Below are 18650 nucleotides of genomic sequence, written 5' to 3' on the forward strand. Positions count from 1 at the left end.
ATCCGAATGGCTGTGGAAGGACACCTGTGTCCTGTCGTCTCAGAGGCATGAACCGCCGTGCGGCTGTGAGTCTTGCCTCTTTGGCTCCTGGGCTTGGAGTCTGGTTCCTGGGGAGCAGAGGAGGGCAGCCCAGGAAGTGAAGTCTTGATGTCCAAGCCCGCCTAGGTGTGCTTCCTGCCCTGACCAGGCAGGGTAGAGCTGAGAAGACAGGGGAAGTGGGGAGGGAGTTGGGGAGAGTTTGAGATGATGGACATGAGCTGATGATGAGAACTGGGGCTCATCCTGAAACTGCAGTGTATATAAGTCACTTGGGGGCCTTGGGAAAATGCAGGTTCTGATTCTGATTCTAGAACTGTGTGGTCTAAGATGACGCCATTACCCACATAAATTTAAAGTAGTTAAAATGAAGTGAAATTAAAGGTTTGTATTAGCCACATTTCAAGTGCTCAACAGCCACGTGTGGCCAGTGACTGCAGTGCTGGACAGCGCAGCTCTGGAGTTGAAGCTCCAGGAGAGCAGGGCCTTTGTTCCTCCACAGCTGGGTTCTCAGGGCTCAGTGAATGGATGGGCCACAGCCGAGGGGCGGTCATCAAACACCCAACACATAAAGCAAGGTTTCTTTCTTTTTTTTTTTAAGCATAGTGCTTTTAAGACTGTGCTGGAGGGAACAGGTTCTGGGACATTTTGAGTTCTTAGTAGGTGAGTGATGTGGGGCAAATAGGGGGAATGTGGACAAAAGGTTTGTGAAACTTCCTTGTGGTTGGTTCGAACCAAGGCTTGGGTATGCTTCTGTTGCATTTCTTTCATTTTGTTATATGCTGAACTGAGGCCTTTTAGAAACAACTAGTTAATGCTTTCTTCTAAAGTTTTTTCCTTGACACAGAGGGAGGATTTAGGCTAAAAAGACACTCTCCACAAAAGGTTTTGTTGTCAGTTTGGCTTGAGACACTGCAGAAGGGAACAGATATCATAGATGTGCCCCTTGTGGGTTTTTGATTTACTAAAATATTCTTCTAGGATTAAGAAAAGAGATTGTGAAAAACTGTAAGAAGTTGGAATCATTAATTATTATTGTTTTTTTTAAAAAGACGCATTTCACTTTGAAACAGTATCCGTGCTTCTGGCATTGAAAGATGAGGTCATTTTCAGCTTCACATTTCCATCCCCCTCCACCCACCACCTGAGTCTTGAGTTTGTGATATTTTTACATGGCCCAGGTTTATAACACTCACTTTTGTATTGTAGCTGCAATGCCCACAAGTGCTCAGTACTAATTCAACATTTAGGTGGACTCAGGGCTCACCACTGGTCCTTTTCCATTGCTGTATCTGAGTTCTTTATTTTGCTGTCTCCCTAATTAGCAAGATTTCATTTTCAGTCCTTTCTTCAAGAAGGGCATAAGTATTTCCTGAGCTTTTTTTTGGGGGGGGAGGGGGAAGATTAGCCCTGAGCTAACTACTGCCAATCCTCCTCTTTTTGCTGAGGAAGACTGGCCCTGAGCTAACATCCATGCCCAGCTTCCCCTACTTTATACTGGGACGCCTACCACAGCATGGCTTTTGCTAAGTGCACGGTGCCATGTCTGCACCCGGGATCCCGGCGAACCCCGGGCTGCCGAGAAGCGGAACGTGCGATCTTTGCTTCTGCACCGGCGGGCCTCCTGAGCGTTTTCACGTGTGAAAATGTCTGTTCATTGTCTTTATCTCTGAATCGTATCTTGGCTGGGTATAATAGTCTTGATATTTTCTATCCCTCAACACTTTGTAACTATCATTCCGCTACCCTCTTTGTTGTGGGGAAGCCTGAGGTCAGCTGATTTTTCCCCCGTTTGCGTGATTTCTCTTTTCTTCATGAATTTCTGAAGAATTCCTTCCTTTCGCCTCAGTTCGTTCGCTTAACCAGCCCTTGTCTGGAGTTGGATGCTTCGTTGAACTTCTGGTACACTGTGTACTCTTTGAATTTGCAGATCTTTGTTAATTTCAGGGAAATTTATGTCCTTAAGACATTTTCTGTTACAGTTGTTGGTGTTTCTGCTTCAGGGACACAAATTGTGTTAGTCTCCTATTGCTGCTGGGCAGATTGCCACAAATTTAGTACCGTAAAACAACACAAACGTATTACTTTACAGTTCTGCGGGTCAGAAGTCAGTACGGTCTCACAGGCTAAAGTCAAGGTTGCTTTCCTTCCTGGAGGCGCTAGGGGTGCGTCTGTTTGCTTGCGTTTCCCACCTTCTGGCACTTGTCCCGTTCCTTGGCTCGTGGCCTCTTGCTCCATCTTCAAAGGCAGCCTGGCAGGTCAAGTCTGCATCTCACGCATCTCTCTGATACTGACTCTGCCTCCCTCTTCCACTTTCAGAACCCCTGTCATCACATTGGGCCCCTCTTGATAAGCCAGGATCTTCTGTGTATTTTAAGGTCACCTGATCGGCAAACTTAATTCCATGTGCAGCCTTAATTCCCCTTTGCCCTGTAATCTAACATATTCATGAATTCTGGGGATTAGGACGTGGATATCTTTGATGGGCCATTATTCAGCCTACCAGGCTGATTATCCTTATGTCAGACTCTTTTTATCTGTCTTTGATATCCATTCCCTTCTCTCTAATTGCTTTGATCTTTTTGTCTTTCTCTTCTGAATTTCTTTGGTTATCTCAAGGCTTTCCTATTTGTTGGTAATTTTTATTTTAGTAAACTATTTCTAACTTATTTGTTAAATCAGTAATGATTTTTTTGGTCTCCAATCTTTTCCTTACTCTTATAATTTTTCTTTTCTTCAATTTTTAAAAATTTATTTTTAAATTTCTTTTAAAAATGCATTTCATTAAAGAAACAGTCTTTTAACTCTCATTTTGCCAACTTCATGTTGTTTTTGTTTTTGTTTTTTGAGGAAGATTACCCCTGAGCTAACATCTGCCGCCAATCCTACTCTTTTTGCTGAGGAAGAGTGGCCCTGAGCTAACATCGGTGCCCATCTTCCTCTGCTTTATATGTGGGACACCTATTACAGCATGACTTGCCCGGTGGTGCCATGTCCACACTGGGATCTGAACCGGCAAACCCGGGCCACCAAAGCAGAACGTGCACATTTAACCACTGTACCATCGGGCCAGCACCGACCAACTTCATGTTTTTATTAAGCTGTTCTCTTGCCTGAAGTAAGTGGAGTGAATTTCCTTCTGTTCGTTGTTTCCTTTTAGGTTGTGTTCATTGTCTCTTTTTCCTTCTTTTTTAAACTTTTTATTGAAGTATGATGTACATATAGAAAAGTGTAGATATTACAGTTGCATAGCTTCATGGATCTTCATAAACCTAACACACCCATGTAGCCAGCACCCAGATTAAGAAACAGAGCACTGACAGCCCCCTGGGGCCTCCCCCCGTCACTACATAGCCCCTTGGTGTAACTGCTGTCCTGACTTGTGACAGCACGGGTGAGTTTTGCCTTATTTATTCTGTGTAAAAGTGGAATCACACAGTCAGAGCTCTTCTGTGGCTGCTTCTCTTGCTCTCATCGTGTGTGAGATTCTCCTGTGTCGTGTGGCTGTGGGCTGTTTATTCTCGAGGTGTATAACATCCCTGTGTGAATATACCATGATTTATTTATCCATCCTGCTGGGGATGGGCATTTCAATGGTTTCCCATTTGTGACTATTATGATTAGTTCTGTTGTGAACATTCCTACCACATGTCTTTGGTATACGTAAGATGTGTTTTTGTTGGAATATGCCAAAACCTGTAATGGCTGAGCATTAGATATGCACATGTTTAACTTCAGTGGATACTCCAGAAATATTTTCCAACATACACTCTCACCAGCAAAGGACAGAGTTCTGGCTGCTCGTATCCTCACCAACACTTGCACTTGCTCTCTTTTGCACTACTGCCATCCTGGAAAGCGTGTAGTTGAATTCTCGTTTCTCTGATGACTAATGAGATGGCACATCTTTTTGTATGTTTATTTGGATTTCATCTTCTGTAAAGTGTCCAAGTCTTTTGTCCATTTCTTCTATTAGGTTGAATTTTTTTATTGATTCTGGCTCTGAGTCCTTTGTCACAAACATGTGTTGTGAAGACGCTCTCTCATCGTGTTGCCTTTCACTCTTTTGATAGTTTTTTTGAAAGAACAGAGGCCCTTAATTTTAACGTAATCCAGATTATGAATGTTTGATGGCTAGGATGTTGGGTCCTTTTTCTCAAATCTTCGCCTGCTCCGAGATGATGAAGATATTCTCCTCTCAAAGCTCTACTGTTCTACCTTTGATGTTGGTGGCTGCTTTCCAGCTGGAATGAAGTATGAAGTAGGGGTCAAGACACATGTTTTTCCAGTTGGATATCCATTTGGAGAGACCCCCTTCCCTGCATTGCCCTGTGGCCTTTGTCACAGTCCGGGGGCCACAAAACCTCCATCTGGATCTGCGCCGTCATCTCCCCGTGTGCGACCATGGGCGAGGCTTCCTCTCCTGCTGGTGGGTCTGCCCTGCACTGCACGCTGTGAGGCGGCATCTTCCCTGCATCTTGCTTAGGCCGAGGCAGCTCCTCCTGGACATGTTCTTTGTCTGAGACGGTCTGGTGAGGCCTGGCTTCTCCATCCTGAACCTACAGTTGGAGGACGGGGGCCTTGGATTCCAGACCCTGTGCTGCAACCTGAGCATGTGGGCAGGAGCAGGAGAGTGCGTGTGGGGCTGTGCGGACCCCTTGCTGAGGGGCCCACTGCCCGGAGGCTGTCCTCTATCCCCATGGGTGACGCCTCCCACTTCTGGTCCTTGGGTCCCTGCTGGCCCTGAGCCTCACTTCCGTGTGGTGGCTTAGTGCTGGTTCAGCCTCCTCCCCCCCGGAAGTCCTGCTCTTCCCAGGCCGACATGGACAGAAGAAGCCTCGACAGCCTGGCTCTCGGAGAGGAGGCGAGGTCAGGGCCGCAACCACTCTGCCTCTCTGCTCATCGAGTGTCCCTCCCTCGGCACTGGCTGGCCGTGCTCCCGGCACCAGGTCACCGATCTTTGCTTCTCTGATTGCTGCGTTCCCACATTTTGCTCCATTCATTAGCCATGGGAGAGGGAGGTGGATCAAACTGACACTAAATGCTACAATTGCTTGCCTCCCAATCTTTTTCCAGCATGAGGCTCACTATTTTCTCTGACTGCTTTCTCCTGGCTGTTTCTCCAGCTTCCTTTGCCCTGCAGGAAAATCCCATATTCCTTTCTCTGTTTATTTTTGCTAAGAGCTAATAATAATAACTTCCACTTTTTGATAGTGCAGAAGGATCATCTTGTGAGATAGGTTATATTATTGGGCCCAGAGAGGGTGAATAGCTCCCTGAAGATCACATAGTATGTGTGAGAGCTGCAGTGTGGACGGGTGGCAGGCTCTGGGCTGTGCTCCTGGTCACCACCCTCTGTAGCCCCTCTGGTTCAGAAAAGGCTCCGAGAAGTGGCTTTTCTTCCCCATGAGGAGCGTCAACATTTCTTTCCTTAAAGTGGCCCCTTCTCGAGGGTTTTCTCCTTTTGAGTGGGCTCTGAAGAACGTTCCACCGGGAGGTGTGTGAGCTCTCCTACTGCCTTCCACAAGGCAGCAGACGGCGTGGATTTGCTGATTTAACAGCTACTCTACCAGTTTCCCTTGGCAACCACTTTAAGATTTAAAACAGGACTTACAAAGTCATCGCTCTCAATTTTGAACTGAGAGTTGAATGGTGTTTATCCCACTTCCTTACGGTGTCACTCTTTAAGGTGGGGATGGCCTTCTACCTCTTTACCTCCCATGGTACCACTTCCGAGGACACAGTAAATGTCTCTAAAGCATTGGGTTTTTAAAATTATGTCATAAAAGCTTCCATGTATTTGAAAATAATAAAACTGCAGATCAGCTTTTCTCTTTAAAAGCCCTTAATTCAGCCCCGTGTCCTGTGGGGTCTCCTGCCTGCAGTGGCGACTGCCCCTTTAGTCTGACCTTTAACCTCTGCAGCTGCCAACTCAGGGCGAACCTGATTTGGGATGACAGGCAGGGAGGGGCTCAGAACTGGCAGCTGAGTTTCTGCCCAGGTCAGCTCCTGGGACTGGAGGCCCACCCACCGCCCCCTGTGTCCTCCGTCACTGGCACCAGGCACCGCAGTGGCTGCAGAGCTGGGCTGGCACAGCCTCGAGGTTCTGCCTTGGTCCTGCCTGCCCGGCCCAGGAGCACAGGTTAACTGTGCCGGCTGTTTGGGGTGAAGAGAGGCAGCAAGGTGCGTCGGGAGTGGCTGACACATCACTCAGTGTTTATGGGCTCACTTGCCATTGAGAGGTTTCTTTGAACCTTTGTTTGAAACTTTCTTCCCAGGCTTCTACAGCTTAACTGGCTGCAAAGAACAAATTGTATATAAGCAAAAACTGAGGGGAGCTGCAGTGCCCGAGGAACTTGGGCCTAACGGTATCAGAGATGTAGGTTTTATCAGCTCCACGAACAAAACATTTAAAAGCTGGTCATGATAGGAGATAGCAGCCCCCAGTCCTGGCTTCAGGGTTCACATTCTTCAGAAGTGAGCTCCATTCAGCTTGCCGCCTTGGAGGCCTCCACTAGAAATTCTCCACGAGACCTGGACCTCTTCCTCCTCCTCTCCAGGAGCAAGGGTGCTCGTCCACCCTCTTGTTGCTGGGGAGCACCAGTGTCTCCTGAAGCTGGTCCCACTGTCTGCACCACGCTGGCTTAAGATGCTGTCAGCATTTTGGTCAGCTGCTCGGCTGCTGCATGGTCAGAGCATCACTGCCCAAGAACCTCACTTTGGGGTTCTTTATTTTTTGCAGGGAAAGATTCGCCCTGAACTAACATCTGTTGTCAATCTTCCTCTTTTTTCTCCCTTCCTCCCCATAGCCCCAGTGCATGGTTGTATAGCCTAGTTGTTAAGTCCTTCTAATTCTTCTGTGTGAGCTGCCACTACAGCATGGCTACTGACAGACGGGTGGTGTGGTTCCACAACCAGGACCAAACCGGGGCCACCAAAGCAGTGAGCACTGAACTTTAACCAGTAGGCCATCAGGGCTGGCTCCCTTTGGGGTTCTTAAGGTGTATCACTGCCCCTTGTAGACAGAGCCACCTCCTCAGTTCCAGAGATGCTGCTTGCCCTAACTTCTGTAAGGAACTGAAGTTTTTATCATCTGCTATGCCGTTCCCTGAACCACCTTCCTCTCGCTGCCCATTCCTTTCCCACCAGCACACACTCGTGCCTGCAGTTTCGCACGTGTCTCCTGGCTCATGAGTGCTTCTTCCATCTTGTTGGAGTGAGCACAGGGCTGCTGGGGGACTGGGGTTGGCTCTCAGGGTTCTTGGGGAGAGCAGCTGAGATTAGGTGTACCCACACTAGAGTTTGAGAGATTTTTCAGTTACAGATTTTTGTAGAGAAAACAATGCTATCCTTTCAAATACATTACACAATCATATGTATATATCTTATGTTTGCATATATTTTACACATATAATATATACACATATATAATTCATACGTGTATATATGTAAATACATATACACATATATAAGTTCTTTTCTTGAAGATAAGCCCTGAGCTAACTACTGCCAATCCTCCTCTTTTTGCTGAGGAAGACTGGCCCTGAGCTAACATCCATGCCCATTTTCCTCTACGTGGGATGCCTACCACAGCATGGCTTTTTTGCCAAGCGGTGCCATGTCTGCACCCGGGATCTGAACTGGCGAACCCCGGGCCGCCGAGAAGCAAAACGTGCGAACTTAACCGCTGTGCCACCGGGCCGGCCCCAATTCTTTTATTTTTATTCCTCTTTGATTGAAGGCAAGAACTCTGATGAGGTTTATCAGTGAAGAAACAGGTTATCTCATTTGTTTAGTTCTGTTAATACGCAGAGAAAGTCATTAAACATGAAGCTACTTGTGCAGTCCTTTAGATGGTGCTGTTTTTTTCACACACGCTTTGCCTCTCATGAACTTTATCATCATAATCAATCACATTGCTGAAAACTTAGCCTGGTGGTTTGTTTTTTCTTAAGTGGATTTGGCATTCCAGGTCTTAACCTCTTTTTAACATAATGTGAAGTTTAGAATTCAGTATCCAGGCCCCTGCAGTGTTCAGGCAGGCCAGACGTGGGTCCTTTGTTCATGGGGAACTTACAGCGTGATCTGTGCTCTGAGACTCCGCCGGGTAGAGAGGGGGCGACGGAGGTTCCTGGAACCACGAGATGGGAGACGTGCAGGGGCCCAGAGTCTCGAAGGCACCTGCTCTGTGCTATTAGTGCAATGCCGGCAGGACAGGGTGGGCTGGGGGGCGGGGTTGCTGCCCAGCTGCCCATCAGGGCAGGTCCCACCGCCGGCAGAACCACGCAGGCCATCACAGCTGATGCTGGGGTTTCCTCACTAAAACGGAACCTCAGGCTGTTTTTTGGTTTGTGCGGGTTGTGTATTCCAACCTCTTGCAGCTAGTAATTAATAGATTACCCTCTCCCAAACGTAACTCAGCCCATGAATTTGAATCATGTTATGACTTGCGACAGGATTGGCATTTTGTTTGATCAAAAGTAAAAGCAAAAACAAGTTTACAGAGGTGGAATCATAAATATACATACTAAACTCTAGTTAACCCTAATACGTAAGCCTAAAAGTTATCATCTTAATAGGAGAAATAAATTGATAAGTGTGAAGAATATTAAGAAATTCTCTCGGGAAGTAAAATCTGTTTCTTCTGTTTCAAGTGACGGGCACATTCCAGAAGACAGGCCCCTGTGGCACAGGTGTGGGTGTGGGTGGTGTCGCGCTGGTTTGACATCTGAGGGAGGCAGAAGCCACATTGTCAGCCCTGAGGCTCGGTCCTGTGCCGGCTGGGAGCCCACCCTCGACCCCTGAGCGTCCCTCTCTCTGAGCGTTGGACAGGGGCAGGGAGTGGGGGTGGCTGGGTTGGGGTGTTGAAATGTCTGCGGGATGGTGTGTTCACTTCCTAGGACACTTCCTGCGGCAAACTGCCATAAGCTTGGGCTTAAGACAGCAGACGTTTATCCTCTCGCCGTCTGGAGGCGTGAGTCTGAGGTCAAGGTCGGCAGGGCTGCGCTCCCTCCAAGACTGCAGGGGAGGCTCCTCCCTTGAATCTCCAGGCTTCTGGTGGTTGCCCTTTTGGGCCATTTGAACAAGGGCAGGAGTTGACCTTGAAGCTCTGTCCCCTGAGTGGCAGGCAGCCCCCCACCCCCCCCACCTTCCCCAGCAGGTGACAGTTAGTGGAGGGTGGGGGCTCCTGGGAGGTGGTCCCTTGCCATCCTGCAAGCCCTTCCCTCGACGCTGTCTTGGGGCATCCCATTCAGCCCAGAGGATGAGCCCCTGGGTGTGGGGGACCTGGGAGAGACGCAGGTGCTGGTGTGGGGTCTGGGGCCACTGAGGCCTCCGTGAGAGTGTCACCTCAGCCCTGAGAGCTCGGGGCCAGCTGGTCATGACGTTCCATGGCCAAGCTGAGCCCATGCCGTGGCGGTGGCATCAGGCCTGGTCCAGCTGAGGAGGAGCTGCCCTCTTCTCTTAGACTCAGGGCATGTAGTCACACAGGTGTCCGGCCCTCTGACCGGCCTCCCGTGGGCCATGAGGGGCTGGCCCAGCGTGAGCCAAGGACGCAGCTCTGGGCTCTGGCTGCTCTGCCCCCCACGGAGCCTCCTGGCCCCCCAGACCCCTTCTCAGAGAGGGGGCCCCTCCTCTGCCTTCCATGGACTGGGGCCCTGGCGGGCCACTGCGTTGGAGTCCCCACCCTCCAGGACATCTGCCGCTTCTGTGGGCTCTTCAGGGAGCCAGCTCCCTAGTGTTTTCCAGTTGTCCTTCGATGATGACAGCTCTGCAGAGGCTGCCCTCATGCAGCGCGTCGGGGGCCTGCATGTGTCCTGAGCCTTCCCAGCCGTCCCCGCTTGCTCCCCCTCTGCCTGCAGTGACATACAGGTGACCAGGTGGTGCTGCCAGCAGGCGTCCAGCCTCTTGCCCTCTCTGACGCTTAGTGTCCTGAGAGCACGGTTATTTGAGACAAAATAAGGTCCCTGGCATCTTTCCGGCTAATGCAGAAGGTGGCTCCCGAAGCTCAGGGCAGCTCCTCCTAAACTCTGCAGCACAGACAGGGACCGGTGGGCCGTCTGGTTTTGGACAGTCGCTCAGCCGGGCGTGATCACAGTGACCAGAGCCTCTGTATGTGCTCCAGTGAGGTCCTTTCCCCGCACATGCCACGTGGTCTCAGCTTCTGCTGCCCCAGGAGAGATGAAAGGAGAGTGAATCCACAAGGGCTCGGGCTCCTAAAGACAGGAGCCACCTCAGCAGTTGGTATATTTAGCACAGGAAAGCTGCTAACTGAAACTTGGCTTCCCTAATGAGCTCTCCCGGCAGACTGACCACCAAGTGCGCGGAGCTTCCCCAGTAGGAGGCGGTGGAGGGCTGGAGCTGCAGCGCCCCACGGGGCAGGCGGGCAGCCCCTGGCTGGAGCGGCCTTGCAGACTGGCTCTTGACTATGCAGACACGGTGCTGATAGCATCAAAAACCATGCACTTTAAGATAAAAGCTGCCACCCTTGTTTTTTTTATGGAGGATGGCAATGCTATCCCAGCAGTCTTGCCCACATGGTGACAAAGTCAGGTGGGAGGGAGTTGAGGAGGATGCTGGCAGGAAGCCCCTCCTGGCCTGACATGGCCATGCCCTGTTGTGTCCTGAGGTCAGGTTCCAGCGGTGCCACAAGTTAAGGGTGACCCCAAGACCCAGCGGGGCAGCCCCGTGATTTGAAGGTGACCTGGATGCTCTGAAGTGTTGGGAGTCTGGAAGGAGGGAGCCCTTGTCTGGCCACACCTGAATGATGGTTAGGAGAGGTTCTCAGTTACTCCCCAGTTTCACTCATGGTGGGTGATGTGCAGAGGTGGCGGGTCCCACCCATATCTGGTTGGTAGGGCTTGTCCTCACTCTGGGAATCACAGTGTTCCTGGACATAGCGGCTCAGCGCAAAACGCTGGCCACTCAGGGCCAAGTCGGTGTGACAGTGGTCCTCTCCCTGCCAGGGAGGACCTGGGAGAGTTCAGCCCCCAGAGTAGGGAGTGAGCAGTTCAGCGCAGCTAAGAGTGGGGAGCTATGTGGAGGAGCTGGACAGCCAGGCACGAGGAAACAGAGGCACCTGGAACGTGCCCCATCTGGGGGCACCTGGGTCCCACCACTTTGCTCTTTCAAAGAGAAAACCCAGGAAGGAGGAACCTGCAGAGAACAGACCCTCGTTTTCACAAAGGAGATGGGGCGGATTCTGCAGGGAGAGAATTGGCGCTAATTTCAGTAACTACTCTCACATGATGAGAATCCCACTTCAAAGCCCTATCTGAAACGGGACTCACCTTTAGAACCACTTAGAAACGCAAGGGAGCCCCCGGAAGAGCTGGGCTTGGCTGCAGGTGAAGCTTGGCACCTGTCCCAAGCCCCATGGTCTCCCTGCTTCTCCTGTCCTGAGCCCCTTTATCCAGCCCTCCCCACCCCCTCATTCTGCAAGGCACCCTAACATCTTCCAACAAAGTGCCCTTCTGATCTGAAAAGCCAGGGAAGGACATATGTATAGACATTTTGGTGTGTGGTGAAATTCACATAATAGAAGATTAACCATTTTAAATTGAACAATTCAGTGGCATTTAGTAAATCCACAATCTTGTGCAACCATCACCACCACTTTCTAGTTGCAGATTATTTTCCTCACCCCACAAAAGGAAACCCCATACCCCATTCCCTTCCCTCTCCCCTCTGCCCCTGACAACCAGTCTGCTTTCTGATATTTTAATTCCACATAAGACACATTTCTCAAAAGTCAGGTACTCAAAGATGAATATATTTGTAAATGATAGTTGACCAATATTTACACCATAAGAGAATCCTCTTCTGTGGCAGCACGCACTTATGTCTGCTCACTCACGAAAATAGAACTAAGCAGGTGGTGGATGAATTGAAATAGATTACTAAATTATTTATTCATCGTGCGGAGCTAAAAGTCGTGAACCACTTGGCATTTGACGGTTCCGTTTTTTTTTAGGAAGGCTAAAATTGTATCTCTTCTTGTCTCTGTTATTCTGACTCACTCAGTGAGCATTCCAGTAGGCTTTCTTCTAGAAGCTTTTGTGTATTTTTATTTTATTTTGATGGACAGAGTTCCTGCTGAATTAGTTAAGTGCAGCGAATGTGAATTATACCTTTTGATCCTAATGCTGACACTACTAATGTCAAAAATGTTAGGTTCTCATGAACCCAAATGCAAGGTGATACGTAACACAGTCAGAAGGGCAAACGCAATGAGAAAAGAACAAACATGTAAATGGGAGAAAACATTGCGGAGAATAAAGGAGAATGGTTAAGTAAATAAGTTTATTAAAAAAGAGGTTCTTCTCACGTGTGACTTTGAGCCCGGCCATGAAGGGATGTGGTTTCTGGATTTCTCGGTGGCAGGCGCAGCTGTGTTAGAGGGTTTATCTTCTAAGCCCTGGAAGGACCCAGAGGTTTGGGGAAGCATGGAGCTTGTGCTGAGCTGAGGCCACTGCTGGCAGTGGGCACACAGACTTCAGGTCGTCGTGGCAAGTGTGTTATACCCAGCAATACAGTCCCCACTCATGGTAGGGGAAACTGAGGCACGGAGAGTGAGGAAGTCACTGGTCATCAGACTGGGATTTGGTCCTCAGCATCACAGAGCTTCTCCCTGTAGGGCCTTTGCAGTCCTACGCCAGGGCCCTGTGGAGACCCGGTGGGTTTAGTCCATCTCCATCCCCGAGACTCCCACCTGGCCAGAACGACCTACATGTCACATGGGGCAGTGTTTTTTCAAGCTTTATCCCCCATTCCGCCTCCCCTGTCCTGTCCCCAAATCTCGGTTACAGGGATAAAAGATGGTGCTATCCATGGGAGTGGGTCACACAGTTGAACAGATGGAGGAGGAAGGTCGCAAGTCACTGCTCTAAAGGAGGTGCTGAGGGGCTGGCCCGGTGGCATAGTGGTTAAGTTCTTGTGTTCATCTTTGGTGGCCCAGGGTTCACAGATTCAGATCCTGGGTGTGGACCCATGCACTGCTCATCAAACCATGCTGTGGTGGCATCCCACATACAAAATAGAGGAAGATTGGAAGGGATGTTAGCTCAGGGACAATCTTCCTCACTAAAAAAAAAAAAAAGAAGAAGAAGAAGAAGAAGTTAAATAATAAAGGAAGTGGTGATGGAGACCACACCGGCCTGAGCTGTTCCAAAGCAAATCAGATCTGGGAGAGCACTTCCTGGTCCCAGGAGTCAGGGGAGGTCCACCAAGAAACAGGTTATTCAGCAGTGTTCTAGCGGGAGCTTCCACCTGAAGAAGTCATGGAGTTCAGTTTTGGTCATCATGGTTAATAATTAAATCAGCACTGTCGAGTTGGATTTTCTTTTAAGTACTTGTTACTGTTAGTGAAATTCTGGGATGTGGAAGTCATGGTACTTTGCTTGGGAAGATGTGAAAGTGCATCTTTTGTAGCTTTTCCCAGGATTTAGGTGTCAGACCTTCTCTGTCTCTCCCTCCAGTCACCATGCTTCATGGGTTTTCCATCAGACAGGACATTTTTGGTGCAAACAAAAAAAGTCAATCCAAGCATGTTAAGCAGAGCAGCACTTATGGTCTCACGTCACTGATGAGTTGAGCAGGTGTCGTTTCAGAGATGGCCGGATCCCGGGGCCTGAACCATTCAGGGTTCTCTCTCTATTGCTCTTTCTCCCCACACCTGCTCCCTGCACACGCCCCTTCTCTGCTGCCTTCTGTGTAGGTTAATTCCCAGATGTGTTCTTTTCTGCCTGGTGAGGAAGCTGGCCACCAGCAACTCCAAATTATATGATCATTGCAAGTTCTGATGCCAAAGTGGAGAAAGCAATAAAGAGACCTTCCCTCCCACCTAGTTAGCCAGTCACTCTCCAGTATTTTCAGGTCATTGGTTTTATATTTTTTTCATTGTTGAGAGTTACTATCTGCAGGCAGACAATAGGAGCTGTGCAGACATGACCGGAAGCAGAACCTCAAAAGGGAGCAATCCAAAAATAATAAAGATCTTGGAAATTAGAAACATGATGGCAGAAGTAAAAATCTCAAAGAAAGGATGAAAGATTACATTGAGACCATTTTCCAGAATGTTGAGAAAAAGAGAGAGATGCAAAATAAGAGAAGATAAGAAAATTAGAGAATAGCTTCAGGAGGCCCAACGTCTTATTAATAACACCCCAGAAAGAGGAAGCATGTAAATAATTCAAGAAAGATTCCCTGAATTGAAAGATTTGCATCTCCAGGGTTGAAAGAGCCTATCGTATGGTCAGCGCAACAGTGAAGATGCCCCATAACAGGGCATGAAATTGCAGAGTGCCAGGGGCTGGAGAAGACCCTCCAGCCTTACAAGAAGAAAGACCAGATGGCATTCCAAGGGTAAGAATCAGTTTGAGACTGCTGGGAAGATGAGGGTGTAGGCGGACTCTAAACTCCCCTCCTCCCACGGACACAAGGTTACAACTACTCTTGGAACAGTGACCCTGAGGGGGAACTGGAAACTGGATAAAAAGAACCCCCACAACAAGAAACAACACTGAGTGAGGTGGAAGAGGCAGAACTACCTTTCTGGAGAGGAAAAAGCCACATTCTAGCCACAGCGCTTCATGGCCGGGAGCAGTGTTAAGGTACGAAGTGTTCCCTGGAGGAGCGGGGGATCTGAGCGGGAGAGCTTTGCCACTATAAGCAGCTTTTGAATTCAGCACAATAGAGATGAGTGTCAGAATATCTGGCTTTGCTGGCTACTAACAACAATGGAGAATGCCCCCGGGAAAGCTGTTGGACATAAGAGAAAGAAAAGCCTGCTCTTAAAGGGCCCACATACAAATTCACCCATTCTGGAAAGCAACACAAAATCACCAGAAAGAAAGGTGCACAGTCCTTTGGTGAAAGAGAGGCTCTTGATAGGCTCTGGTGCATCTTGGTGAAAGGTGAGACCTCCCCAGGCTGGGACCACCTCCCCAGGGACTGAGACATTGGTGGCAGCCATTAATGTGACCTAGTGCAGGTGTGCTGACACAGATGCTGGCAGATGCCATTGGAGTTCTTCCCCTGGCCTGTTAGCACAGGGGTCTGCCCCACCACTAGAGCACTGATTTAATCAAGCTCTGCCAGGGCACGCAGCCCACCCTAGGGACTGGCCCCACCTAACAAGCCCTCAGGCAACTTGTGAACCTGCACTGGTGGAGTGTGGGGCCTGTGCAGTGGGATGAGTGGGTGTGCCTCTGTGGGGCAGGGCAAGCACGAGGGCTGGGCCTGCGTTGGTGGAGTGTGTGGGGCCTGTGCAGTGGGATGAGTGGGTCTGCCTCTGTGGGGCAGGGCAAGCACGAGGGCTGGGCCTGCGTTGGTGGAGTGTGTGTGGCCTCTGCAGCAGGGCGAGTGAGTTGGCTTCAGTGGGTCAGGGTGTGTGCACGGAGCAGGACTGTGTGGACAGGGTGTGTGGGCCTGCAGGCTGTGGGGCTTGTCAGCTGCAGCAGACTTGTGCTTCTCAAACAGCCATATAGGGGATCAGCCCCACCTTCCAAAACCTGAAACAATTGTGTGCTCCTGTGCCTGGGGCCAGCCCCACCCAGCTGCACTCCTGAGAAAGCTGACAACAACCTTGCAGGCCAGAGGCCTAGAACAATTGTGAGCCACTGAGCCTAGCAACCAGCCATGCTGGGGGCCTATTCACTTAACAGCAAAACTGCAGCAGGAATGTGCTATTAGACCTTGCAGCCAACTGTTCTGGGGCTCCCCCTGCCTAATAACATTGACTGAAGGGACTGTACAACTGCAGTAGCTGAGACTTATGACCAGCCAGCCAGGGGGACAGCCTAGCCTCCACATGCACCTGCAGTAAGAGCAACCCTGCCATGACAGAAGGACACACGTAGCCCACACAGGGGACATCCTGGAACATTTGGAATTGATGATGACAGGAAAGCACACTGCTGGGCCTCGTAAGGCATCTGTTACATAAGACCACCTCTCCAAGATTGGCAGACGCAGCTGATCTACCTAATACATAGATATAAGCACAGAGAAAGAGATAAAGTGAGGAGACAAAGGAATATGTTCCAAATAAGGGAATAGGACAAATTCTCAGAAAAAGAACTTAACATAACAGAGATAAACAATCTACCTGATAAAGAGTACAAACTAATAGTCATGCTCACTGATCTTGGGAGAAGAATAGATGAACACAGAACTTCAACAAAGAATTGGAAAATATAAAACAGAACCAATCAGAACTGAAGAATACAATACTGGAAATGAAAAATTCACTGGAGGGACTCAATAGCAGAGTAGATGACACAGAAGAACTGATCAGCAAGCTGGATGAAAGACTAGAGGAAATCTCCCAAGCTGAATAGAAAAAAGAAAGGAGAATTAAAAAGGATGAGGATAGTCTAAGGGACCTCTGGGACAACATAGAGCACACTAACATTCATATTACAGGTGTCCAGAAGGAGAAGAGAGAGACAAAGGGGCAGAGAATCTATTTGAAGAAATAATAGCTGAAAACTTTCCTAACCTAAGGAAGGAAACAGACATCCAGATACAGGAAGCACAGAAAGCACCAAACAAGATAAACCCAAAGAGGCCCACACCAAGACACATTATAATTAAAATGTCAAGAATTAAAGATAGAGCCAGCCCTGATGGCCTAGTGGTTAAAGGTCAGCACGCTCCGCTCTGACAGCCTGGGTTCGTTTCCCAGGCACAGACCTCCACCACTCGTCTGTCAGGAGCCATGCTGTGGCAGCAGCTCACTTAGAAGAACCAGAAGAACTCACAACCATACAGAACTATGTACTGGAGCTTTGGTTGTGGTGGTGGGGGGAGAAAAAAGGAGGAAGAGTCACAATGGATTTTAGCTTAGGGTGAATCTTCCCCTGCAACAACAATAAAAAAAGAAAGACAGAGAATCCTAAAAGCCACATGAGAAGGGAAACAAGTTACATACAAAGGAAACCCCATAAAGCTATTAGCTGACTTCTCAGCACAAACCTTACAGGCTAGAAGAGAATGGCACAATATACTCAACGTACTGAAAGGGAAAAAACCTACAGCCAAGAATATTCTACCTGGCAAGATTATCATTCAGAATGGAAGGAGAGATGAAGAGTTTCCCAGACAAGCAGAACCTAAAGTTGTTTGTCACCAATAAACCAGCCTTACAAGAAACATTAAAGGGACTCATTTAAGTGGAAAAGAAAAAGACCACAAATAGGAATAAGAAAATTATCAAAAATATAAAATAAAATCACAAATATACAGTGAAGGTAGCAGATCAACCACCTCTGAAGCTAATATGAAGGTCGAAAGACAAGAACACTAAAATTATCTATTTACATGATAAGAGGTTAATGGGTACACACACACACACACACACAAGAAGTTAAATATGATTGCAAAAACATAAAATGTGGGAGGAGCTGAGTAAAAGAGGAGCACTTTTAGCAAGAGATGAAACTTAAGAGACCATCAACTCAATATAGATTGCTATATATGTTGGTTGTTATATATGAACCTCATGGTAATCATGAACCAGAAACCTACAATAAATACACAAAAAATTAAGAGAGAGGAACCCAAACGTAATACTAAAGAAAGCTATCAAACCACAAAGGAAAGGGGAAAGAGAAGAAGAAAGGAACAGAGAAAACTACTAGAACAGCTAGAAAAAAAGAAACAAAATGGCAATAAGTACATACTTATCAATAGCTACTTTATCTTTTTTTTTTTTTTTGGAGGAAGATTAACCCTGAGCTAACATCGGCCGTCAATCTTCCTCTTATTGCTGAGGAAGACTGGCCCAGAGCTAACATCCGTGCCCATCTTCCTCTACTTTAAACGTGGGACGCCTGCCACAGTATGGCTTGCCAAGCAGTGCGTAAGTCCACACGGGAGATCCAAACTGGTGAACCCCAGGCCACTGAAGTGGAACGTGCGAACTTAACCACTGCACCAGTTGCAACAAAAAGAATAAAATACCTGGGAATAAATTTAACCAAAGAGGTGAAAAACCTGTATACTGAAAACTATAAGACATTCTTGAAAGAAATTGAAGAAGACACAAAGAAATAGAAAGATATTTGGACAAAGAATCCTAAAATTCATATGGGGCAACAAAAGACCCCGAATTTCTAAAGCAATCCTGAGAAAAAAGAACAAAACGGGAGGCATCACAATCCCTGACTTCAAAACATACTACAAAGCTACAGTAATCAAAACAGCATGGTGCTGATACAAAAACAGGTGCACAGATCAATGGAACAGAATTGAAAGCCCAGAAATAAAACCACACATCTATGGACAGCTTATCTTTGACAAAGGAGCTGAGGGCATACAATGGAGAAAAGAAAGTCTTTTCCACACTTGGTGCTGGGAAAACTGGAAAGCCACATGTAAAAGAATGAAAATTGACCATTCTTTTTCACCATTCACCAAAATAAACTCAAAATGGATCAAAGACCTTAAGGTGAGACCTGAAACCATAAGGCTTCTGGAAGAAAACGTAGGCAGTACACTCTTTGACATCAGTATTAAAAGGATTTTTTCGGACACCATGCCTTCTCAGAGAAGGGAAACAATAGAAAGAATAAACAAATGGGACTTCGTCAGACTAAAGAGCTTCTTCAAGGCAA

At 48.1% G+C, this 18650-nt stretch overlaps 1 protein-coding gene across 1 annotated transcript in view; it reads left to right on the plus strand.

The window, feature by feature from the left end:
- RAB40B (RAB40B, member RAS oncogene family) overlaps positions 1–18650 on the plus strand; it is a 39185-nt gene that overhangs the window by 1194 nt on the left and 19341 nt on the right. The window lies entirely within an intron of this gene.

The sequence above is a fragment of the Equus przewalskii genome, chromosome 10, assembly GCF_037783145.1.
Source record: "Equus przewalskii isolate Varuska chromosome 10, EquPr2, whole genome shotgun sequence".
In the NCBI taxonomy this organism is placed as follows: Eukaryota; Metazoa; Chordata; class Mammalia; order Perissodactyla; family Equidae; genus Equus; species Equus przewalskii.